At 37.0% G+C, this 27389-nt stretch overlaps 1 long non-coding RNA gene across 1 annotated transcript in view; it reads right to left on the bottom strand.

Moving 5' to 3' along the window:
* Window positions 1-24657, bottom strand: part of LOC132519188 (uncharacterized) — a 32471-nt gene extending 7814 nt beyond the window's left edge. The window contains exon 1 of the long non-coding RNA XR_009540111.1: window positions 24424-24657. This is a non-coding gene — a long non-coding RNA (uncharacterized LOC132519188). The remainder of the gene's footprint in view (window positions 1-24423) is intronic.
* Window positions 24658-27389: the final 2732 nt, after the last annotated feature.

Genomic DNA, 27389 nt, shown 5'->3' with positions numbered 1-27389 from the left:
CTGTCTCTCAGGTGACTTTGCCTATAAATTGATTATATGTTAAGTATATAGTTTAACTCTTTGAGGGCAATCTTTTTAATTCAATATCCACATTCTTGTGTGACCACCCAACTGTAGCACTCTGTACTGACAACTGTAGAAAGTAAATTAATGTTTTACTTATAGCCACATTTGAGGTTGGTGCTATATCCTGGACATCAATAGCTATTCTGATGGTGTGAGATGGTATTTTAAGAAATCTCTTAAGTATTGTTCCTCCTTGCAATTATTTCACTTGAGCTTAGGTACCCTGCTGCATTATTTCCATGTGCCCACATTTGCATATTTCCATTGTGGTAAACATCTGCATTCATGCTTATTTCCTTCCTTCCTGTCTCAGAAGATGAAGTGTCCCTCCTACTGCTCAACCCACAACAATCTGGCTTCTGCTTATCCCCCACTTCCTTCCCCCGACAACGGAAATTATCTTTACTGAAAGAAAATAATGCATTAAAATTGCCAAATTCAGTGGATCCTTTTCAATATTTATCTTATTGAATTTCTTCTCTACTCCTGATTGCTGGGCAAGCACTTCTCAAAACTATCTTCTATGCTCTTGGCTTCCCTGACATCATTTATTCTGACTCTAATCAAATATGCCTAACCAATTTTATTACTTTCCTTCACAGGCTCCTCCTCTTCTGCCCACAGATTCTAACCTTGGCTGTTTCTGAGGATTCTTTCTGTCTTCAGGCACTGCTCTTCTCTCTTTGCCTTCTCATGTTGGGTGACAATTAACATGGCTTTAATTACCTCTTACATGCTGACTTTTGAACCTCTCAACCCTGATCTCTCGTTATTTAAACTTACATAACTAACAAGTTACAAATTCCTGAGTATTGGTCATGCTTTGGTATTTCGTACTATGAAAATAAAGCAACACTTTTGTTGACCAAACTTTAAATTCCTCAATCACAGATACTGGTATTAGGTAGAAATCTTTCATGTCATCACAGAGGTATAGTCCATATAATTTTCTGAAATTTTTATATTTCACTAGATTTGTGGATGAAAAAGGGGAGAAAATTCTTAAATGTGAAAGAAAAAATTATATAACTGCAGCTGGATATATGATATCTCTCATTGCAGTGTCTAGTGTTCTTTATCTAACGCTATGTTTCTAGCTGTAACTCTACTAGTTTTATATCAATAAATCAAAGCATTTTGTTTGTAAAAGAATCCTTTCAAACTGGTTTAAACAATAAATACATTTGTTATCTCACATATCAGTCATTTTGGAGGCAGAGTGGGCTCCAGGGCTAGTTCCTTCAGTAGCAAGAGGACCTAGTTTTGCTCCGTTTTTCAACACGCTTATGTCCTATACATTATTATCAAGTAAACTTATTCTGTAATTGTAAGGGTGATTTAGTTTTAAGAAGTCCATCAACATAATCCTTTGCACCCACATGCCAGCTCTAGGCATTAGGTCCAGACATAGCAACATTAAAAGAAAGAGGAGACACCATTTTGTCCAGTGGCTCTTTCGAAGAAGTAAAATTTCCTCAGAGACATTAGTAGACTATATTTTACAACTCTTTGTCCACTGTATTAGTTTTCTATTGCTGTCAGAACAAACCATTACAAACTTAGTAGCTTACTACAACACTCATGTATTATCTCACAGTTCTGTAGGACACAAGTCCGGGCAGGCTCTACTGGGTTCTCTGATTAGGGCTGCACAGGCTAACGTCAAGGTGTAGGCTGGACTGGGCTTCTAGCTGAAGGGTCTGAGGAAGAATCCACTTCCAAGTTCACTCAGATTATTCACAAACTCCAATTCTCTGTGGCTGTAAGTCTGAGGCCCCTCTTTCCTTGTTGGCTATCAGCTGGGGGTTGATCTCAGCTCCTCGGGGCTGCCCGCATTCCTCATCAAGTGGTTCCCTTGAATCCTTCTGCTTTGAATCTCTTTCCACCATCAGCTGAAGAAACCTCTCTGCTTTTTTTTTTAGGGCTGGTGTGATTAGATTTGGCCACACAGATAATTTCCCTTTCTTGAGACCAACTGTGCCAAATCACAGAACATAATCAGGAGACTGATATCTCGTCATATTCATAGGTTTTAGGGATTAGGGTGGGACATCTTTGAGGGGCCATTTTAGAATCATGCCTACAACAGTCACAGGTGGGTCGCATGCCCTTTCCTGAACTAACCATTGTCCAAGCAATGAATTACCATAATTTGCTCAGATAGTTTTCTGGATGCAGCGGGTGGGTTGGGGGATAAACCACAACGTACATTATGTACTCACATAATAATGCTTCCCTTGAGAGGTGCCAAATGTGTTCATATATTCTGTCTATAATATATATATATATTTTTTCTTACAAAGAATACTATTATCTTGTTAATACTCTATTTTCTTCCTTATTGATCATAATGGTATGATACATGTTGGTTAGCATATCAGTTAAACATTTTAGGGGAGGGGAAAAAAGAGACTTTTTGAAGTGAAGCCTAGCATTTGAGAGCAACAGAAGAGAGTCTGTTTTTCCTATTCTATCACGGTAAACTATCTGTAAAAAGAGATAGCTGATTACTTGTTAAACTCATGGATGGCAGCAGCATTATGGTTACAGCTTTGGAGTTTCTTACAGGTCTTTATGTAAAATACATAGAATTTGGCAGATGTAGACTGATATTGGTTCAGCTGTTATAGGTAAGTCACTTTAGGTGGCTGGGAACAACTTTCTATAAGAAGCCACTGTCCACTCACATCAACTTTCCAGGACCTCCAGTATTACTTTGAGTACCTTTCTAGGAATTGTCTAATTTCTTGTTCCCTCACTCACTTAGCCCATCTGCCACCCTGCTCTGCCTAGTTTGTTAGAATGTAAGGGCAATATGGCTGTACAGCATGTCACTCTGTTAATATCTAGTGTACCTTGGGACAGTCCAGCTAACAAGGTAGATGTCATTTTTTCTACTCCCCTCTTCACATGTGACCCTCCAGAAGCTGTTCCCTTTGCCCAAGACTATGACTTTCCTCTAAAGAGGAGAACTTTTGATTAGGCAAGAGTATCTAAGTAGGGTTATTTCCATATTAGAATCTCTTAAGTGAAGATTTACCACAGTTAACTCCACCATCTGGCAGGAGTATTCACTATACAATTAGGCAAGACTTCTCCAAGAGCCTGAGCCAGGGTTCAGAGATGTTCTAGGTGAGCTGTACATTCTGCTTGCTTGGCTGATGTGCTGTCTTGTATGTCAGGATGTAGCTCAAGAGCTGATAAAGTTTCTGAACGATAAATAGTTCCAGGAAATAAAGTGATTGGGAAAACACTGGATAGATTTGGGGGTTTTGCTATAAATATGGTACTTTTAGCAAATAAAAGGTCAACTGGATACTAAATCTGGTAGACCTTAATCATTTTCTATTGTTTCTAGATCAATTTTTTCATTTTTAAACATGAAGAAATGAAGGTCTTAATTGGGTATAATTAGCTTAAGGCAAACATTGAAGTAAGAAAAATTCAGACTTTTAAACTCAGTCTGTATAGTACCTGATTTTAAGCATTCATGGTCAATGGAATCACCAGTCCACTTTATTGTACTGCATAGCTTTGTTATATGTTAGTAATATTATAAAAATGTACATTTGCCAGAAATAAATGTTTAACATCTATAAGGTCTTGATGGATTTCACTATAGACAGACTGCTATTTTCTTTGGGTAACTTAAATTATTCATCCAGCGCTGGAATTCTGGTTACCATGTTTATAAACAAGGACATAAAACACGGTACATTGGAAACATTATATTCTCAAGAACCTTCCTCTTTATAATTATATAGACTTCCTGTTATTTAGGTATAACTCTTCATAAAGCTAAATTATTTTGTGAATTAATAAGACAAATGAATTTATTAGCATAAATTGGTGAAATTGTGCCATCTAGTGCCCTTTACTGAAAAAAGTATTTTTTAAAATTTATTTTTCAGTCCCCAGAATCTTACACATTACAGATTAAAAATGAGTCTAGAAATCTAGTTTTTCAACCTTAAATATTACAGATAAGAAATATGAGTACAAATAAAAATACAGTTAGGACATATGTGTCTGGAAGAAGAGTGTTCCACATACAGGAAAATATTCTAGCCAATCCTTAGGAATTGGTGTGGTCATTCCAAGCATTTCCTAAGGCTTGTTTACTACATCTAGTATAACATTCTCTGTGCAGTATGTGTATTAGTGGGGAGACTGCAGACCGCTACATAATAAGGTTCTTGGCGGTTGGTGGTGAAAGATCTGGAAGCCTGGGGCTTGAAGATTCTTCTCTCCTTCCTTGCCTTTCCCCTGCTACATTGCTACATTGCCCTGTACTCAGAACTGGAGGAAGCAGAGTTGTGCGTGTGTACGTGTTTTGACAAGAGGGGAAAAGAGGAGTCATGAGTCGTATTAGAATAAATGGGGAAATGTGATGGAAAAGGTAGAGAAAAGTTTTAAAATTCTATTTTACGGTACTGGGAGCTGAAATTAATTGACAGAAATCTCCGGAGTCACAGTTATCCAGGTTTGGGTTTGTGTGAATTTGGAATTATCTGATTACTTTCGGAGACTTAATTTTCATATGGCTGAAAAAAAAGGTGGGGGTAGATGGAAAGAAAAGTAAATTCAGGTACCTTATATAACGGGTGTGCAGAAATAATCACGTAATGAATATCAATCCCTTTCAACCACAAATGTGTTAGTAAAAACTTCTTTACTTACCTATATATGTGAGACACATGCACATCGCTTGTGTTAGTTATTATGCCTGTTCAATGAAGCTAAGGATTCGTTTTTTTATCTAGTGACCTTCTCTTATCTATCAATCATGTACCATCTCGTGACTTCGGTTATTTTCTTGACATTTTTTCTATCTTGAATTGCTATCATGTTTTTCAGACTTGTGTCAACAACTATACCTCTATCTATGGATATCTATATGTCTACAAAAATGTTTACATACCTCTCAATGTTTTGTTCATAGCGGGCAATTAATAAATCCTTGTTACATTATACACTGGGCTTCAGTAGAATTTTCCTTTACCCAGGTAGAGACACGTTGTCAGCAAAGCCTTTATTTGGCAACCATGGAAAGAAAGTATATTTCTTTAAACACATTTGAGATTTCATAAGCACTTATGTAACTTAAGGTAGCTATTTTATGTTTAATTTTAATTGTGGTAAAAAACATATAACACAAAATATACCATCTTAACCGCTTTTAAGTGTGCAGTTCAGTAGTGTTAAGTATATTCATGCTGTTGTGCAATGGATTTCCAGAACTTTTTATCTTGCTGAGCTGAAACTCTATAGCCATTAAACAACTCCCCATTCCCCCCTCCCCCAGCCCCTGGCAGCCACCATTCTTCTTTCTGTTTCTATGAATCTGACTACTTTGGATACCTCACTTCAGTAGTTATCATACAGTATTTGCCTTTTTGTGACTGACTTATTTCACTTAGCATAATGCCCTCAAGGTTCATCCATGTTGTAGCATGTGACAGTATTTCCTTCCTTTTTAAGGCTGAATATTATTATTGAATTATTAATTCAAGGTAATTGTTTTTAAAGTACTTAGACTGTAGTCAGAAAACTTAATAAGAATTGCTAATCAATTTAACATGGTCTGCATATATAACAGAATATAGCTACATATATTTAGTAAAACACTGTACAATGCTGAGACAGAATTCTAATGAGTGAGAATCTTCTAAAACTTTAATAAGCTCCTTTGAGACCACTGTGCAAGACAATAGGTTTTTTAAAATGCCATGTAAATATGTTTTTAAATTTTTTATCAACAATTTATAAGTTGAGCCACATGAGATTTGTATCTCATTGCTATACTTTCCATTTTTAGAATACTGAATTTAAATGACAAGTGTCAAATTTACTGATTTCCAATCTTTTAAAAGCACACACCGTATTAAAAAAGACTTATTTGGTCTTCATTTTACCCTCTAAAAAGAAAAAGTAAAATGCCTTAGCATTTCATTCATACTTTTTAAAACAAAAGTACTGCATTTGGTATTGTCTTCCTTATTTTCACACCATTAACAGCATATTAACAGTAAACTGTTACCTGGAACTATCCACTCTAGGAGGACCGTCCCCAGAGTAGCCCAGGATAGGGAGAGCAATCTAAGGATCAGGTTGCTGTGTGTGCCTTGATCTCAAACCCCATTTCCACAGGGCATCAGAAGAATGAGCAGTTGCTACTGCTTCTAGGCAGATGATTTATTATGTGCACTGATTTTGGTCAAAGTTAAGAATAGAAACATTTTATCTGACCCTTCCTGAAAAACTCTTAAGTGCAAACTTCACTTAATCCATTTTTATGTAACTTATTCCCTTCATGACTCTACATTTTGTGGGAAAACCTCTCTCAACAACATCTCCCTATCTTCTCCCATAATTGACCTCACTAGACCACATGTGTCTCTGCCTCTAATTACTGTTTACCTCGTTTGGCACTGGATTTCGCTCATCACGGTATTCTTTGAAGCAGGTGGGGTGAGGCATATTTTCCAAAGGAGCCCAAATGGTGTATGGATGCATGTTGCAACCTTTAGTGCAAACTCTGATTTACATCTCACCATGTTTTCGTTGTACCTTATTCATGGCATTAGAACAATACAAACATTTCACAGCTCTGCTTGCTTCCTATCCTTGTTTCGTCTCTTTTAACCAACGTTTTACATATTAAATAATCCTGAAACATCTTCCCCTTTTATAAACAATTAATAAATGTGATCATTATTTATTTCTTCCTCACTCTTCCCCTCTCCCACCATATTTTCTCCCCATTTTAGGTAATCTAGCATACCTAGACTTAGGTGATCTAGCACACCTTCTATATATTCTCCATGTTCATGTAATCATATACATAGTATATACTCACATGTACATTTAACATTAATAAAATTTGGGGGGTAATTCCTTGGTTTTAGAAAATGTATGATATATATTTTCTGAATCTTGCTCTTCTCAGTAATACCTCATGGAAATCATGCCAAGTAAATGAAATGACTTTACTTCAGTCTTCCATGGTGACATGATTTACTGTCATTCCCCTTATTATTAGGTACTTCATTTTTTTCTATTTTTTGACATTTTGCACAATGAAGAAACAAATTTGTGTTTAAATATATGGATGTAAGTAAATATCCATGTATTGCCGGTCCTCCATATCTGTGGGTTTCACAAACTTGAACTCAACTAACTTCAGACCAAAAATAGTTGGAAAAAATTCCAGAAAGTTCCAAAAAAGCTTGAATTTGCTGCTCCCTGGCAACTATTTATATTTACACAGCTTTTACACTGCACTTACAACTATTTACATAGCATTTACATTGTATTAGGTATTATAAGTAATCTAGAGATGATTTAAAGTATACAGGAGGATGTGCATAGGTTATATGTAAATACTATGTCATTTTACATAAGGGGCTTGAACATCTTGGATTCTGATATCAGTGGGAGTCCTGGAACCAATCTCCTGTGATACCAAGGGATGATGACTGTATATCATTTTATAATGGGGTATTTATTTTTACAAGATATCTATGGGGTATTCACAGGTAACTGATAATTTACATTTCCACCATCCATTATGAAATTACGTTTTCTCATATCCTCCCAGAAAATGGTCTTTTAAATCTTTGCCATCCTGGTGGGTAAAAAAGTGATATTTCAGTGTGACCGTGATATGCATTTCCTCCCTACTAGTGGGCTTGAATATTTATTTTGGTTATTTGAATCGGTTCCTCTGTGAATTTGCTTTTTACGTTTTTTTTCCATTTTTCTACTGGGTTTTCTTTCCCTTCCTGATCATTTTTTAAGACTTTATGATATATTGAATAGCAGAGATGTTAAGACTCTTTCTGTGTTGTTTATTGCAAACAACTTTCCAAGAGTTGTTGCTTATATACTGAATTTATTTATGACATCTTATGTTACATAAAAGTTTAAAATTTTGATATTGTCATGTAGTGACTATCTTTTCTGTTAAAGATTCTGTCTCCAGAGTTAAGAAAGAAGTTAAAACTCTCTTTGCCCATAAACATAATTGTCTACATATGAACTTTATTGTTTCATTTTTTTACGTTTATATCTTGAAACATCTGGAAATTATATTTCTAAATGTGCGATATAGGAGGAAATTCTATTTTCTTATAAATTTGGTAGTCAGTTGTGTCAGCAGAATTTATTAAACAGTTAAAACTTTTCTCACTTAAAGTATTATATTTGTCTTAGATTAAATGTTTACACACACTGGAAACACTTCTGGATTCTTTATTTAGTTCTCCTGATCTGTCTGCTTCTAGGCCAACACCACATTGATTTGATTGTAGTTGCTTATAGCCCCTATATCTTCAGATATTTGATAATGGGAGTTATTCCTCACCATTCTTCTTTTTCCTAATTGTCTATTCACCCACATTTATTATATAAAAATATCAACTGGAAATATATAAATATAAAATATCAACTGGAATTGTATAAGATATATTAATTTTAAGAGAATTTATATTTTATGATATTGGCTTCCCATGTAACTTTGGTGTCTTTTCATTTACTCATATCTTCTTTTTTTAGGTTTTAAGTCTTTCCTATTGCATAATTCTATGTATATATTCCATGATTTTTGTCATATTCTATGACAAATAGAATTTTTACATATTCTTATGTATATATTCCATTATTGTTAATGGAATTTTTCACCAATTTACTTTTTAGGGTAGATAGAAACTTGTTAGGATAGATAAAAACTATGAGTTTTTATGTATTTAACTTGAACCTGGTCACTTCACTTATTCCTCTTATTAATTATAGGGTAATTTAACACATTTTCCTGTGATATTTTGATATCCCATTACATTATAGGCAAAAAGATATTTTTATCACTTGCTTTTCAATTTGATACTATTTGTTTTACTGTACCCAATATATACTGTATCCAATATAATTAATATATTTAATTATTATTAAATGATAATTTTTAATTATTATAGAAGCATCCGTTTTTATTTCAATTGAAGTAGTTCTAGTCTTTTGCTGTTTAGGGTAGTACTTTTTCTGTCTCTAAATTTTGTAAGTATTTTTGATTATATTCAAATAGTATCCTTCAATTTCCATTAAATATAGAATTTTTGTTAGAAATTGCTCTTTAATTTTATCAAATGTTTGTTCTGCAACTGTTGATATGAATATATATTACTTTCTGTGATAATTTGTCAATGTAGAGCATTATGTTTTGAAATGAAATCACCCTTGCAGTCGTAGAATTTACATTTTTTTATCTTAATATATTATCCTTTAAAAGCATTGTTAGGGACTTCCTTGGTGGTCCAGTGGTTAAGACTCCTCTCCCAATGCGGCGGGCACGGGTTCAATCCCTGGTTGGGGAACTAAGATCCTGCATGCTGCCTGGCGTGGCCAAAAAAAAAAAATTTGCTATTACTTCATTAGAATTTTAGAATTTTTACATATATATTTATTATAGAGATCAACCGTATTATTCTTTTTTGGGAGAATCTGGGATCACCTTTTGGTATTAAAGTCATACTGGTTTCATGAAGTAAAATGAGAGGATTGTATCTTCATGATTTAGAATATTTTAAATAATATTGGAATTAACTTTTTTTAGGTTACATAAGACATCTGTGATTTTTATCCAGTATTCATTCCTGTTTTTTAAATAACCTCTTTATCCTAGAACAGTTTTAGATTTCCAGAAAAATTGCAAAGTACAGAAACACCCCATCTATACCCTGCAACCCTGTTTCCCTTATTAACATCTTACATTAGCATGACATATTTGATATAATTAATAAGTCAATATTGATACATTACCATGTGTTAATCCGTACGTTACCTGATTTTCTTTAGTTTTTACTTAGTATTGCTTTTCTATTCCAGGATCCTATCTAGGATACTATTGAATATATTGCATTTAGTTGTTAAGTCTCCTTAGGTTCCTTTTGGCTGTGACAGTTTCTCAGACTCCTTGTTCTTGATAACAATGACAGTTTTGAGGAGTAATCATTAGGTATCTTGTAGAATTCCCTTCAACTGGCATTTATCTAATGTTTTTCTCATGATTATACTGTGGTTATGAGTTTTCCAGAGGAAGACAATAGGGATAAAGCACTATAAAGCACTATTTTCATCACATCACATCAAAGGTACACACTATCAACACAGCTTATGACTTTTGGTGTTAATTTTGATCACCTGGCTATGGTAGTACTTGTCAGGTTTTTCTACGGGACCATTACTCTTTTTTCCTTGTTTCAATACTTCTTCCTCTTTGAGAGGAAGCCACTTTGTGCAGCTCAGTATTTAAGGAATTATGCTCCTCCTTTACGGAGGGAGTGTCTACATCAAATACTTGGTATTTTGTGATAATTTTATATTTTAAAATTTGTTAAGGTTTCTTCGTAGTCAAATGGAAGATTCTGTATATCAAGTCTAATGACTTTATAATTTATGGCTTATTTTTCATCTGTATGATCTATCCAATTCTGAAAGAGCTGCATTAAATTATCCACTATAATCGCATTTTGATCAAGTTCTCCTTGCATTTCTAATAACTTTTGCTTTGTGTAACAGCTGTTATGTCTAATACATACATTTTTATTATTGTATAATCTTCATAAACTTGGTTTTTTCCCCAGTTTGAGAAATAGTTGACATACAGCACTATATAAGTTTAAGGTGTACAGCATAAATAAACTTGGTTTTTATCACTACCTGATATCTCTTAGTCTTGTGTGGGATTTTAACCCTAAATTCTCCATACTCTGTTACCTTTCTTCAATACTGTTTGAATTTGCCTGGTAACATTTGTCCTATTCCTTTATTCTCAACATGTTTTAGTGATTTTGGTAAACACCATCTATTTGAGATTTAAAAAGAACTCATCTGACAATCTCCACCTTTAATGGGAGAATTTAATGCTTTACACTTACTGCAGTGATTCATAGCCTTGATTTTATCTTTTAAATTTAACTTAATTTTTATTATTTATATTACACTGTTCTTTATTTTTATTTTCCTCATTTATGTTTGATCTAGTGATTAATGATTCCATTTTGTTTGCTTGTGTTAATGTGGAAGACTTACTATAAGAGTTTCATTTTACTATTGGCTATCTTTCCTTTCCTGTGCTCCAAATCAGACACATATTTCTTTACTATTTCTTGAACATAAGATAATTTTTTCTTACTAAGACATCCTATTTCCCTCTTAGTCACTCTCCAAGGTAAGATGAAGTTTTTAGAATATTTTCATTTTCTCTATTCTCATCTTTTCTTCTCTTCCCCATCAGCCATGATTTTTGAGACTTTACCTTCCCCAATTTCTAGTTTTTTCTATATAATTTGTCAGATTATTATTAGTTTCTTATCTACTATGTCTTCTTAGTTGTTAGAGTCCTTCCTTAGAACATATTTTATATATATGTGCTCAGTCTGTTACTGTATATTAACATTCAAACACAATCAGTGGTATATTTACAAAAAACATTCATTGACCAACCCTATTTCCACACTTTTTTATTGTGTTCTACCTTGAGGCTATGCACATATATCATTTCTTTTTTGGTTAGAGCTATTTCATGAGTCTCTTCAGTTGGTATATGTGAATAATAAAATAGTACTTTCTAAATTCTCATATAGCCACACATGTCTTCCTTATGTCCTATGACAGTTGAGAAAATTATTACTGGGTATAGGCTTCTTTGGTGTCCTTGAACTTTTTCTGAAAAGGTAATCTGCATGTGTTTTTCCTTTGCCTGCAACCTTAGAGTGTTAAAGATGAACACTCTGATTTAATTTTGATCCTTTCTCTGTATATGTAACTTTTCTGTCTCAACTTGGACACTGGTGTTTGCCAGTGCCATTGTGGAATCCTCCCTCTAGCTCACTAGTGCCAAGACCTGGCCCCAACCAACAGCCTGTAGGCAACAGCATTGGGACACCTCAGGCCAAGCAACTAACTGGGCAAGGATAACGCCCCACCCATCAGAAGACAGGGTGCCTTAACAAAAACAGAAGTATAGATCAATGGAACAGGATAGAAAGCCCAGAGATAAACCCACTCACATACGGTCACCTCATCTTTTATAAAGGAGGCAAGAATATACAATGGCGAAAAGACAGCCTCTTCAGTAAGTGGTGTGGGGAAAACTGGACAGCTCCATGTAAAAGAATGAAATTAGAACACTTCCTAACACCATACACAAAAATAAACTCAAAATGTATTAAAGACCTAAATGTAAGTCCAGATACTATAAAACTCTTACAGAAAACATAGGAAGAACACTCTATGACATAAATCGTAGCAAGATCCTTTTTTGACCCATCTCCTAGAGAAATGGAAATAAAAACAAAAATAAATAAATGGGACCTAATGAAACTTAAAAGCTTTTGCACAGCAAAGGAAACCATAAACAACACGGAAAGACAACCCTCAGAATGGGAGAAAATATTTGCCAATGAAGCAACTGACAAAGGATTAATCTCCAAAATATACAAGCAGCTCATGCAGCTGAATATCAAAAAAAAAAAAAACAACCCAATCCAAAAATGGGTAGAAGACCTAAATAGACATTTCTCCAAAGAAGACATACAGATGGCCAACAAACACATGAAAGGATGCTCAACATCACTAATCATTAGAGAAATGCAAATGAAAACCACAATGAGGTATCACCTCACACCAGTCAGAAAGGCCATCATCAAAAAATCTACAAACAATAAATGCTGGAGAGTGTATGGAGAAAAGGGAACCCTCTTGCACTGTCGGTGGGAATGTAAATTGATACAGCCACTATGGAGAACAGTATGGAGGTTCCTTAAAAAACTAAAAATAGAATTACCATATGATCCAGCAATCCCACTACTGGGCATATACCCTGAGAAAACCATCATTCAAAAAGAGTCATGTACCACAATGCTCATTGCAGCACTATTTACAATAGCCAGGACATGGAAGCAACCTAAGTGTCCACTGACAGATGAATGGATAAAGAAGATGTGGCATGTATACAATGGAATATTACTCAGCCATAAAAAGAACCGATATTGAGTTATTTGTAGTGAGGTGGATGGACCTAGAGTCTGTCATACAGAGTGAAGTAAGTCAGACAGAGAAAAACAAATATCGTATGCAAACACATATATATGGAATCTAAAAAAAAAAAAGAAAAGATGGTTCTGATGAACCTAGGGGCAGGACAGGAATAAAGATGCAGATGTAGAGAATGGACTTGAGGACGTGGGGGGGGGAAGGGTGAGCTGGGAAGAAGTAAGAGAGTGGCATGGACTTATATACACTACTAAATGTAAAACAGACAGCTAGTGGGAAGCAGCCACATTGCATGGGGAGATCAGCTCAGTGCTCTGTGACCACCTAGAGGGGTGGGATAGGGAGGGTGGGAGGGAGATGCAAGAGGGAGGGAATATGGGGATACATGTATGCATAGAGCTGATTCACTTTGTTATACAGCAGAAACTAACACAACATTGTAAAGCAATTATACTCCAATAAAGATGTTTGAAAAAAAAAAAAAGGAGACAGGGTGCCTTAAGACCCCTGAGCCCACAGCTACCTCTGGCCATGGCCCTGCCCACCAGAGAGGCTAGGACCCAGGGCCACCCACCAGTGGGCAGGCACCAGTCCCTGAATCCTTGAACTCCAGGAAGCCACCACTAGTCTCTGGACCAGCCTCACCAAATGGCAGGCAGACACCAAATACAAGAAAATCACAATACCACAGCCTGTGAATCCAGTCTGCCCAAAGCAGCCCAGACCCTGTCCTGGGACCAGCTGGGCCTTGGTCCTGCCTTTTAGCAGGCCAACAAAAGTCTCAGGATACCCAGGACCCTGTACCTAACTGTGTCAGGAACCAGGCCCGCCACCTCACCAGCAATCCAACATCAGCTCCGCGACCCCTGGCTCCTGCAACTAGACTCTAGTACCCAGCTCTGCCTGCCAGTAGGCTGGCACTAACCACAGGAACTGGCTCTATCCACCAGTGGGCAGGAAATAGCCCTGGAGTCTTCTGGACTCTAACTCCACCCATGAGTGAACCAGCATAAATCCCAGGACTCCTGGGGTGGCAGAGTCAGCTGCCTCATGACCTGGTTCTACCAACCAGCAGCTGGCAGCCTCCACACAAGGCATGGCCTGACCAACCAGACCTGGGGGCCAACCAAGCCTACCAGATCATGTACATAGTCAACTTGTCATAAAATAAGGACCCATGCAGCCCTCATAAGTGGAACCCCTAGAACATATAATTTGGGTGATGGGAAGGCAGTGTGCTGCTGGATACATAGCTCATCTCCTACAAAAGGCCATTTCTCCAAGGTTGGGAAATATAAGCAGCCTACGAGATATATAAAAATAAAAATAGTAACTTAGGCAAAATGAGGTAACAGAGGAATATGTTCCAGACAAAGGAACAAAATAAAACTAGGAGAAGAAGAACTAAGTGAAGTACAGATAGGCAATCTACCCAAGTAGGAGTTCAGGGTACTGATCATAAAGATGACTAAAGAACTTGGGAGAAGAATGGATACACAGAGCGAGAAGTTATAGGTTTTAAACAAACAGTTAGAACATATAAAGAACAGCCAAACAGAGATGAAGAATACAATAACTGAAATGAAAACTACATTAGAAGGAATCACAGTAGGCTAAATGATACAGAGGAACAAATTAGCGAGTTGGAAGAGAGAGTAGTGGAAATCACTTCCACTGAACAGAAAAAACAAAAAAAAAATGAATGAAAAGAAATGAGGACAGTTTAAGAGACTTCTGGGATAATATCAAGCGTACTAATGTTCACAACATAGGGGTCTCAGAAGGAGAAGTGAGAGAGAAAGGGCCTGAGAACATATTTGAAGACACAACAGCTGAAAACTTCCCTAACCTGGGAAAGGAAACAGACATCCAAGTCCAGGAAGCATAGAGAGTCCCATATGGTATTAACCCAAAGAGGAACACAGCAAGACACACTGTAATTAAAATGGAAAAATTAAAGATAAAGAGAAAATATTAAAAGCAGCAAGGGAAAAGCAACAAATAACATAAAAGGGAACTCCCATAAGGTTATCAGCTGACTTTTCTGCCGAAACTCTGCAGACTAGAAGGGAGCGGCATGACATATTTCAAGTGATGAAAGGGAAAAACCTACAACCAAGAATACTCTACCCAGTAAGGTTCTCATTCAGACTTGATGGAGAGACCAAAAGCTTTACAGACAAGCAAAAGCTAAAAGAGTTCAGCACCATCAAATCAGCTTTACAAGAAATGTTAAAGGAAATTCTCTAGGTGAAAAAGAAAAGGCCACAACCAGAAACATGAAAATTATGAAATGAAAAAAGCTCCTCAATAAAGACAAACATACAGTGAAGGTAGGAAATCATCAATACACAAGCTAGTAGGAAGGTTAACAGACAAAAGCAGTAAAATCATGTATATTCAGAGTTATCAGTTAAGGGATACAAAAAAACAATTAGATGTAAAATATGATATCAAAAACAGTAATCATGAGGGGAGGAAAGTACAAATGCAGTGTTGTTAAAATGCATTTGAAAGTAAGAGATCAGCAACTTAAAACAATCACGTATACATACAGATTGCTATATAAAAATCTGATGGTAACTACAAACCAAAAATCTAAAATAGATACACACACAAAAAAGAAAAAGGAATCCAAACATAATACTAATGACAGTCATCAAATCACAAGAGGACAAAAGAAGTAAGGAACAACAACAAGGAAAAACTAACAAAACAACCCCCAAACAACAAAATACCAATAAGAACATACATACCAATAATAATCATAAATGTAAATTGACTAAATGGTTCAGTCAAGAGACAGAGAGTGGGTGAATGGATGCAAAAACAAGACCCTTATATATGCTGCCTTCGAGAGACTCATTTCAGGGCTTCCCTGGTGGCGCAGTGGTTGAGAGTCCGCCTGCCGATGCAGGGGACGCGGGTTCGTGCCTCGGTCTGGGAAGATCCCACATGCGGCGGAGTGGCTGGGCCCGTGAGCAATGGCCACTGAGCCTGCACGTCTGGAGCCTGTGCTCCGCAACGGAAGAGGCCACAACAGTGAGAGGCCCGCGTACCACAAAAAAAAAAAAAAAAAAAAGACTCATTTCAGGTCTAAAGACACACACAGACTGAAAGGCAGGGAATAGAAAAAGGTATTCCATGCAAATGGAAATCAAAAGAAAGCCAGGGTAGCAATACTTTTATCAGACAAAATAGACTTTGAAACAAAGACTGTTACAAGAGATAAAGAAGAACATTACATAAGGATCAAGGGATCAATCCAGGAAGAAAATATCACAATTGTAAATATATATGTACCCAATATAGGAGCACCTAATACATAAAGCAAATATTAACAGACATAAAGGGAGAAATTGACAGTAACACAATAATAGCAGGGGACTTTAACACCCCACTTACATCAACAGACAGATCATCCAGACCGAAAACCAATAAGGAAACACTGGTCTTAAATGACATATTAGACCAAATGGACTTAACTGATATTTACAGAGTATTCCATCCAAAAGCAGCAGAATACACCTTTCTTCAAGCGCACATGTAACATTTTCCAGGATAGATCACGTTAGGTCATAAAATAAGTCTCTGAATTTAAGAAAACTGAAATCATATCAAGCATCTTTTCTGACCACAACACTATGAGACTAGAAATCAACTACAAGAAAAAACTGCAAAAAACCACAAACCCATGGAGGCTAAATGATATGCTGCTAAAAAAACAACCAATGGATCACTGAAGAAATTAAAGAGGAAATAAAAAAAACCTAGAGACAAATGAAAATGAAAACACAACAACCCAAATCTATGGGATGCAGCAAAAGCATTTATAAGAGGGAAGTTTATAGTGACACAAGTTTCCCTAGGAAACAAGAAAAATCACAAATAAATAACCTAACCTTAATCTTAAAGCAACTAGAGAAAGAAGAACAAACAAAACCCAAAGTTAGTACAAGGAAAGAAAAAATAAAGATCAGAGCAGAAACAAATAAAATAGAAACAGAAAAACAATAGAAAAGATCAATGAAACTAAGAGTTGGTTCTTTGAAAAGATAAACAAAATTGATAAATCTTTAGCCAGACTTATCAAGAACAAAAGAGATAGGCCCAAATCAATAAAATCAGAAATGAAAAAGAAATTACAGAAATACAAAGGATCATAAGAGACTACCATGAACAACTATATGTCAATAAAATGGATAAACTAGAAGAAATGGAAAAATTCTTAGAAATGTGCCATCTCCCAAGGCTGAACTAGGAAGAAATAGAAAATATGAACAGACCAATTACAAGTACTGAAATTGAATCTGTGATGTAAAAACTCACAACAAACAAAACTCCAGAACCAGATGACCTCACAAGCGAATTTTATCAAACATTTAGAGAAGAGTTAACACCTATCCTTCTGAAACTATTCCAAAAAATTGCAGAGGAAGGAACACTTCCAAACTCATTCTATGAGGCCAGCAACACCTAGGTACCAAAAACAGACAATCACAAAAAAAGAAAATTACAGGCCAATATCACTGATGAACATAGATGCAAAAATCCTCAACAAAATATTAGCCAACTGAATCCAACAATACATTATAAGGATCACACACCATGATCAAGTGGGATTTATCCCAGGGATGCTCGGATTTTTCAAAATTCACAAGTCAATCAATCAATGTGATATACTACATTAAGAAATTGAAGAATAAAATATATGATCATCTCAATAGTTGCAGAAAAGCTTTCAACAAAATCCAACATCCGTTTATAATAAAAACTTTCCAGAAAGTGGGCATAGGGGGAACATACCCCAACATGGTAAAGGTATCATATGACAAACCCACAGCTAACAACATACTCAATGGTGAAAAGCTGAAAGTATTTCCTCTAAGATCAGTAAGAAGACAAGGATGCCCATGATGGAAATCCATGAAAAAGTTCGTGTTGCAGCTAGAGTTGTAAGGCAGTGTGGAGGTAGAGCTTCTCTTCCTTGGGAAGTCCTCTGTCTGTTTTTTGTTAAGGTTTCAACTGACTGGATGAAACCCACTTACATTATGGATAGTAATCTGTACTTTGATTAGTTAAATGCTAATCTAAAATATACCTTCACTTCACATTTAGATTAGTGTTTGCCCAAATGTCTAGGTGCTATGGCTTAGCCATGCTGACATATAAAATCAACTAACACAGCATCCTTTGTCATTCTTTGTGACCTGCATTATCCTGATACCAAGGCCAGGTAAAAATACCACACGGAAACTGCAAATCAATATATTATCTGAGGGACTTTCCTGGTGGTCCAGTGGATAAGACTCCATGCTCCCAATGCAGGGGGCCCAGGTGTGATCCCTGGTCAGGGAACTAGATCCCACATGCATGCTGAAAATAAGAGTTCGCATGCTGCAACTAAGAGTCTGCATGCCGGAACTAAGAAGTCCACATGCCGCAACTAAGAATCCTACATGCTGCAACTATGAGACTGCATGCCACAACTAAAAGATCCCACATGCCACAACTAAAGATCCTGCATGTTGCAATGAGGATCCTGGGTGCCGCAACTAAGACCCGGGGCAGACAAAATAAATTTTAAAAAAAATCTTATTCGACTATACCCATAAAACTACTCAGTAAAATACTGGGAAACCTAACCTGACAGCATATTAGCAGGAACAAGTCAGATTAATTCCAGGAATGCAATGGTGGGTCAACATAAGGAAATTAATCAATATAATATACACATAAACAGAGTGAAGGTGAACAACCACATGATCATCTCAACTAATGCAGAATAACCTCTTGACAAAATCCAGTACGTTTTGATGATGACTCAATAAAATAGGAATTGAAAAGGAACTATTTTAACATTAATGGAAAAAACATTTTTTCATATTCACGTATGGGGAAGCCATTCTGGCTTATACATGCTTTGTCCTGAACTTTATGGGCTGTCAAACAGACAATATTTTTCAGCTTTAACCATTAAGGAATGTCCACTTTGAAGAGGAGTAATGCCTCCTTTTCTGTCATGCCAAGGCTAGTATTTTTTCGAAGATAAAGTTCCCTTCCCACATGACAGGGTCATGCTGGCTCACTGTGTACCTGCTAAACTGTAACTACATCTCTGTTGAAACCTTAAAGGAATGTACCCCTGTCATATTTGATGTATGTTCTTTGTTCTGACAAGATATAAAATTGTGCTGAAAACCAAAAGAAAAAAAAAAAAAGAGACAAGGATGCCCAATCTTGCCACTTTTCTTCAACACAGTATTGGAAGTCTTAGCCACAGCAATCAGAGAAGAAAGAGAAATGAAAGGAATCCAAATTACAAAAGAAGAAGTAAAACTGTCACTGTTTGCAGATGACATGATACTATACCTAGAGATACATACATATCAAAAGCAATAGTGTTTGGCTGGTGTTTCATTTTATATCTTATTATCCTTTTAAACATTAATTCAGCAAACATTTAGAATGTACTCTTTAAAGTGTGCTATGCTAAATGCTGTGAAGAATTAAGCTCTCAAGAGCTTAGCATTCATAGATAACAACTGAAGAGAGGGCATTTCCAGACAGAGATAAATTCTTGAGCAAAAGCACAGAGATGGAAAGGGCAAGGTGACCAATATGTAACTTGTGTGAATGGGTAGTAGTGGAAGACATAAGAATTGAAAGGTATATTGGGTTGTTTGAAACACCCAATGCCAAACTTATTCAGTAAGCAATAGGAGACTCCTGAGCAGGAAAGTGGCATTCTCAAAATCATACTTAGAAGATTAACCCAACTGCACTATGTGGGATAAATTGTAATAGAGAGACTGGAAAAGGAATTCCAGTTGAGATATTACAATAGACCAAATCAACAAAATTACAGGGGTGAGATGGGGTGAGAGGGTGGATTGCAGAAAGATCCCAGAGGTGGAAACAACAGAACTTGGATGTGGGAGCACAAGAAGTAGAAGTAGTCTAAGATGTTTCAAGCCTAATGTATGAGAGGATGTTGCTCTTCTGAACAGAAATAGGAGATTAGGAGGATGATCAGGCTTTCCAGAGAAAATGAATTAAGGTTTGGGGATATTTAATTTGAAATGTTGGTGGTTCACTTATATTTAAGTGTGAGGCAGACACTTGGAAATGCATGAAGCTCAAAGAGGATATAGGATTTATGAGAATGAATAAAATTACCAAGGGAGAAAGAGAGAAGAGGATGGGAGAAAAAAGAAAAATGTGAGACAAAAATAGAGAAGACAGTAGGTGCTGTCAAAAGAAAGTATAATGAGAATCTGGAGGGTAGGGTACCTTGGACACCAAAGGAGGGGAAAGTTTTTCAACAGGATGATTGTGGATGAAACTGAGAGGTGTTCTTCTTTACAATGATTCCCTTCTCTTCAGTAACAGAAACTGGTACCTAGAAAGGGGCTATATTGCCTAGTCTCCTTTATAGCTAGAAGTGCCTATTTACATAGTTTGGGCCAATGAAATGCAATCATACATTTTCTGTGTTACATCCAGGAAGTCTCCTTGAAAAGGAGGGGGAGCATACTTCTTTTTTCCCTTCCTGCTCCTAATAATGGCTGGAGCTCCAGCAGATAATTTTTGGATCATGAAAAGATCTCAAGAATGGGAACTGGGGGCTTCCCTGGTGGCGCAGTGGTTGAGAGTCCGCCTGCAGATGTAGGGGACATGGGTTCGTGCCCCGGTCCGGGAAGATCCCATGTGCCGCAGAGCGGCTGGGCCTGTGAGCCATGGCCACTGAGCCTGCGCGTCTGGAGCCTGTGCTCCGCAACGGGAGAGGCCACAACAGTGAGAGACCCGCGTACCGCAAAAAAAAAAAAAAAAAAAAAAAAAAAAAGAATGGGAACTGCACATCAAGATATGGAGCAGCACAATACAGCATCCTAGTTTCCTGCCATCAAGGAGCCACCACGTCACCTCTGAAAGATTACTTCTAGATTTTCTTTTTTAGAAATAAATAAACATGCAGCCACACTCAAATAAGAATTGATAAAAAAAACTACTGATTATTTGGTGTGGGAGTAGAGCCCAGTTGGGGGCATTTTCCAAATAATGGCTATGAAAACAGGTTCTAGAGTCCAACTGACTAGCATTAAATTCAGCTCCATCATTCATTAACTATGTGACATTGAATAAGAAATTTAATGGCTCTAAGCCTCATCATATTAATAGAGTAGACATATTAATAGAGTAGACATATTAATAGAGCCTACCTCACGGGTTATGTGAGAAATGATTTAGATTATTGATGTAAAGTGCTTCACACAGTGCTAGCACATAGTAGGTGCTCAACGAATGTCAGTGATAAAACCTCAGGTGGTCATTGGGTAATATGGTATAATTTAAAAAATACACTTCATGAAATGAAAATCAAAACTACAATGAGGTACCACCTCACACCAGTCAGAATGGCTATCATTAAAATGTCTACAAATAACAAATGCTGGAGAAGGTATGGAGAAAAGGGAACCTTCCTACACTGTTGGTGGAAATGTAAGTTGGTGCAGCCACTATGGAAAACAGTATGGAGGTTCCTCAGAAAACTAAAAATAGAAGTATCATATGATCCAGCAATCTCACTCCTGGGCATATATATGGACAAAACTATAATTCCAAAAGATACATGCACCCCAGTGTTCACAGCAGCACTATTCACAGTAGCCAAGACATGGAAACAACCTAAATGTCCATTGAGATGAATGGATAAAGAAGATGTGGTACATATATACAATGGACTACTACTCAGCCATAAAAAATAACAAAATAATGCCATTTGCAGCAACATGGATGCAACTAGAGCTTACCATACTAAGTGAAGTAAGTCAGAAAGAGAAAGACATATGATGTCACTTACATGTGGAATCTAAAATACGGTACAAAGGAACCTATCTACGAAACAGGAGCAGACTCACAGATATAGAGAACAGACCTGTGGTTGCCAAGAGGAGGGGATTAGGGGAGGGATGGACTGGGAGTTTGGGGCTAGTAGATGCAAACTATTACATACAGAATGGATAAACAACAAGGTCCTATCGTATATCCTGAGATGAACCATAATGGAAAAAATATAAAAAAGAATGTATATATGTGTAACTGAGTCACTTTGCTGTAGAGCAGAAATTAACACAACATTGTAAATCAAGTATACTTCAATAAAAAATAAATTAAAAAACACACTTCATGAAATTTCATGATTTCAGAATATCAAATCTGCAGTTTAAAGAAACATAAATTTATATTAGACAAAGTAATGAACATAAAATATATTTTGTAAGCTTCAAGTCATATAAATGAAAAATTTTACCATTTTAACTTGAGTGCATATCACTTTACAACGTGACCTCTAATAACACTGACAAAGTATATTCATTTGATTTTGATACAGGCCAAATGATTTATTACCATTGCTTGATTTTTTTTTTTTTTACAAAAAGCAAAACAATGGAAAACCAGTAAGTCATAATGGGTTGTAGAAATTAGTTTCAAAAACAATTCAGTTTTATAATATTTATAAGGTATTTAACTCTACTTAAAGCAAATTCGCACCCCTCAAGCTTTATTTTTAAAGTTTATTCTTGTGGGAGCCAGCACAGAGAAACGGAAAGAACCCAAATTTTGCAGTCAAATAAACCTGAGTTCAAACACAGTTTCCATCTCTTACTAATACTATGGAAATGGTTGTATAGTGTGGTTGATTAGCATTAAAACTATTTTGCAGGAACTGAGAAATGCTGAACCAAATTCTTTATTTTGTATTCATAAATAATTATAATACTGTGTTAACATTTTAATTTTTTTTAGCAATCACTCATTCTAAACTATTTAAGAAATATTTACCACACTGAGAGATAATTAAAAAGGTTGCTGTTCTCATTTAAAAATATTTTCCAATTCTTAAATACTGTGTACCATTCTGGTTACTGAACCATAAGAGGGAAATAATAGCTGGGAAGGGTAAACAGAAGAACAGCCACAGTAATTCAAGGAAATAGAGGAAGGATTTTCACACTAAAAACTTTTCAAAGAAAAGCCTTTTGCAAGGAACACAGAATCCTTAGAGACGAAGTGTTACAAAATCAAAGAATGTAGAGGTTGTACCTCAGTGGTGTGATATTTAGATGGGATCTGGCCACAAGGCCCAGAAACGCTAGAGTCCTGCCATTGATCAGCTACCCCTCTCTGTGAGGTCGCTGAGGAAAGAACATGGACTGAGGAGTCAGGCAACATAAAGAAATTCTACATTTCTAGGTGGTACCTAGGTCTTAAGGCTACAAACTCCCCTTTAGAGATCTGTAAATAAACTAGGATACACCTATGAAGAGCTCCTTTTGTCTAAGTTAGGTTAGGTCCAGTGGACAAAAATCAGATCATACAGAAAGCATATAAAGCCTGCTTTACCACTTCCATTTCCAGTCTCAAAGCCAACTCTACCCCAGGAAAGAGTAATCTAGACTGTTGCAGATGTGAAAAGCCAGAAGGAGGATGTGAGAGCCTTCACCAGTGCCTACAGCAAAATGGCTGGCATCTGAATTTGCTTTTGGGGGTCCCCATATAGTTGAGTATCCAGTTTCTTAGTAGGAAGAGGAGGTATCCAAAGTACTGTAATATTTTTCTTATCATTTTATTCATCTCTCTTGTCATCTCTTGTTATGAAGTACACACGTCTCTTTTTCCATTAGATATAGAACCCTCGAGGATGAAGACTTTCTTATATCTTCGTATCCCCATAACTTAGAAGGATACTGAACCTACGGCATATGCCAGTAAGCGTTTTTTAAGTGACTAAATGATTATTCAGGAAGCTACTGGGTAGGAAAAAACGTACGACAGATACATTCTTGAGAGGCAGATAAGGCTTGTATGGAGAGCATTCTAACATATATGGAACAATTAAGCCACAATAAATGACCCACAGAATTGAGTACTGAATCGTATCCTCCAGAGTATAAATAAGTACAAATTTGTAGTAGGAACACATTAAAGTACTGTAGTTCATTTGGGGGTAAGGCATGGTCAAGATAGGATAGGATTTGTTTAAGCCTTTAGAATGGTTAGAATCTGGATGGAATCCTTGCTGGGAAAAAACAAAAAAATCCTGAGACAACTTTTAGGTGGATTCTGACATAGAGTCCTTAAGGCCTTTGAAGAAGCCTGGTTTCTTTCGCCTAAGGTTAAGAGACTCCTTGGTTTAGTGGGGTGGACTAGGCTTTTTCAAGGTCTTTGCTCTACTTATACACAATGTAATAAATCAATGCTGCCGTTGCCTGGTATCTGACAACAGGAGCAGCTTTCAGTTACCTGAATTTGCATTGCTTCGGTTGGTGAGTTTTTCGTCTCCTTCCCCCGGTTCTCTGTTTCTTGTCACCACCACCTTCTGGGTTTCTCTTAGCACCCTTTGGACTATCTATGGGATAAAGTCAGAGTGCTTTCCCCCTGGGGTGCGAGTATAGTCGTGGTAGGAGTTGGGGATGAGGCTGCGGAAGCATTTCCCTTTGCACTAAGGCTTTTCTTTCACAGTAGCTGCTAGTCTCTTCCCAGCTGCCCTGACTTAAAGGGGAAATGGACCACGGTCAAATTACCCCTAACGCCTTCCAAAGCGTTTTCTAGAGCTTTTCTGAATCGCGATGCAACGCGATAAAAGGAGCAGCTGGCCTCGGCCCCGCCCTCTGCTGGAGGACGCCAAGAGCGCGGGGCGGAGCGAGTGGGGAAGGCGTGCAGCTCGGTGCGCATGCTCCCAGGGCTCGGCCAGGGAAAAGCGCTTGAACCTCTCTCACAGAGACTTCCGGGTGGAAAGAAACGGGCGGAGCCAGCTCCGGAAGCAGAGGGGTGGGCGCCTACTATTTAACCTCCTTCCTTGGAGGAGCGCTTCCGCTCTCGGTTGGTGAAGGGATGAACCTGCGGGAAAACCTCTCTGTGCTCATGCTCCTTTTCAGTTTTCTACGCGGCTAGAAATCGACCTGGGAGTATTCTGACACCAATGAGCAGGTGGGGCGACAGCCCCTGCGCTAGCACCTCCATTTACAGAAGTTTTTCCCACGCCTCCTGAAGTTGTTGACGGCTTCGCTTTGCTCCACATCTCTTCTAGCCTCCCTGTTTTTAATCCCTTTGCAGCCGCCCACCCTTCCCCACACTCCATTATGTATGCTCGGGCTCCCCGTGTGCTTAGATTGGCTGAAGCTGGCAGCACTGAGGATCATGTGGGTCCTGGATCCTACCAGGTACCTTTCCTGAAGCAGCAGGCAACAGGTAAGGTGTAGAGAAAGGCAAGCCTTCTGTAACAGGCGCCTCACTTTCAGCCTGCTCCGCTTCTGTGCGCCTGAGTTAAAACACTGTAGTACCACTTCATAAGTATAACACATGAAGTAGGCAGGGAAAATACTATCCTTATTTTACAGAGGATAACTGGTAAAATAATTTGTCGCATTTCACAAGGCCAGTAAGCGTGTGGCGAAGACTTGATTTTACAGTGGCTGTCCACATCATACTTTAAATGGTACAGATTAGACCTAGGATTTTTATTTCCTGGCCCCGTTGACTATGTGAGTCTCCAAATCTCCTGAGTAATTCTTACCGCTTTCTGTCTCTCTTCTTTGTAATCCTGCCTGCCTCACACACCTTTCCTAACTAACCAGAGAAACGTTAATTTACTGAGATATAACTTTTATATTTCTGTTTTGGAATACCTTTTAAAGATAGTCCCATGTATTTTTTCAGGTAGATGCTTCTTATCTTACCATACCCATCTTTTTCAATATACTTAACGAGAGCCTGTTTATCCCACATTGTGTAAAGAAAAGCTGTACTCTTTGAGAGGTGGGGTGGGAATGGATAATTTAAGTAATTATTTGCTCTCATTTGTTAGCAATTTTAGTGGCTGGGCGTGACTTTTAATAAATACTTCTAATTTGCTTTCTGCTTTTTCTAATCTGATGATGTTTGTGGGGCTTAATACCATCCAAATTACACTTTTTCCCTCGTTAGCCTGCATTTTCCCTATTGTCACACTGTTCCTGTATTTTTAAACAAATGCCAAGATCCACTATTTTGTTAACATGTTTGAGGAGATTAGGGTATTCGGTTGATTTAAGTTTCTTTGGAGTACAAATTTGTCATTTGTCATTGTTTTAATCTTGAATTTTACTGCTTTTCAGCTTCTGCTATTGATATCAGTGTTCTTGGAGCTTATTATGTGTCTTTATTTAATGCAGCTGAGTCCTTATAAGCATTAACTCCCTACCAATTTATTAGCCACCGACGACCACCGAAAATGCTAACACTTATGATACTTTTCAATCCTTATTTTATTTTGACACAACTGACCATTGTCTTTTTAGAGATATTTTTTCTCTTGGTGTCTGTAACATCATTTTTTCCTGGTTCTTTTTACAACTATTGTCTTGGAACAGTGCCTGATACATGGTTGGGACCTAGTAAACATTTGTTAAATGCTGAATCTGGTATCATTTTTCCGCTCTTCAACCAACCCTCCATAGTCTTCTTTAAAGGTTTTTATTTTTCTAAATACCTTTTAAATGTTTATATACTGTACTTCCCATCCTTTGCTTGTTGCTTTTCTCATGTTTACTTTTTCATTCAAATCCATAGCTTCAACTGCTATCTATATTCTGATTCTGATGACTCCCTAACAGTCTTTAGAGATACAGGTGATTCATATCTCTAAGATGAGCTTTCTCCTGATCATCAGGCCTTTGCATTGCCAATTACTTCTTTTAGACATCTCTACTTGGGTGGTCTCTGGCATCTGAAATTCCAGGTGTCTGAACTTATCATTTTCCCTACCATCACAGACCCCTTTGAAAAAAAATGCCCTGTCAGTTGCTTATAAACTTTTAGCTTTGGAATTATTTTAGACTCCTTTTTTTTCCTCTGACTGGTCACTCCCATTGATCATTAGAACGTATTAATTTTCTTTTCTCATTCTCTCTCAAACTGGTTCCCTTTCTTCATTTAACTGCCCGTGACTTAGTTTGGGATTTCTTATTTTTATTCTGAAATTAACCAATAAAATATTACTGGTTTCTCTGTTTCAGCCTCTAACAACTTCTGTCTTATGGCTAATGTAATCTTCCTAAGATATAATTATGTTATTTGCTTAAAAAATTCCTTTTAACACTAAGGTTAAAATCTGAACTCCTTAACATGCTGCATGAGATTCTTCATGATCCCTAACCTGGTCTCTCACTTAACCTGATCTTTCCAGGCACCACACCTCCACCAGCACTTAACCCACATATCAGCAATTC

This window comes from Lagenorhynchus albirostris, chromosome 4 (assembly GCF_949774975.1).
Source record: "Lagenorhynchus albirostris chromosome 4, mLagAlb1.1, whole genome shotgun sequence".
Taxonomy (NCBI): Eukaryota; Metazoa; Chordata; class Mammalia; order Artiodactyla; family Delphinidae; genus Lagenorhynchus; species Lagenorhynchus albirostris.
This window is presented reverse-complemented; position numbering and strand designations above follow the sequence as displayed.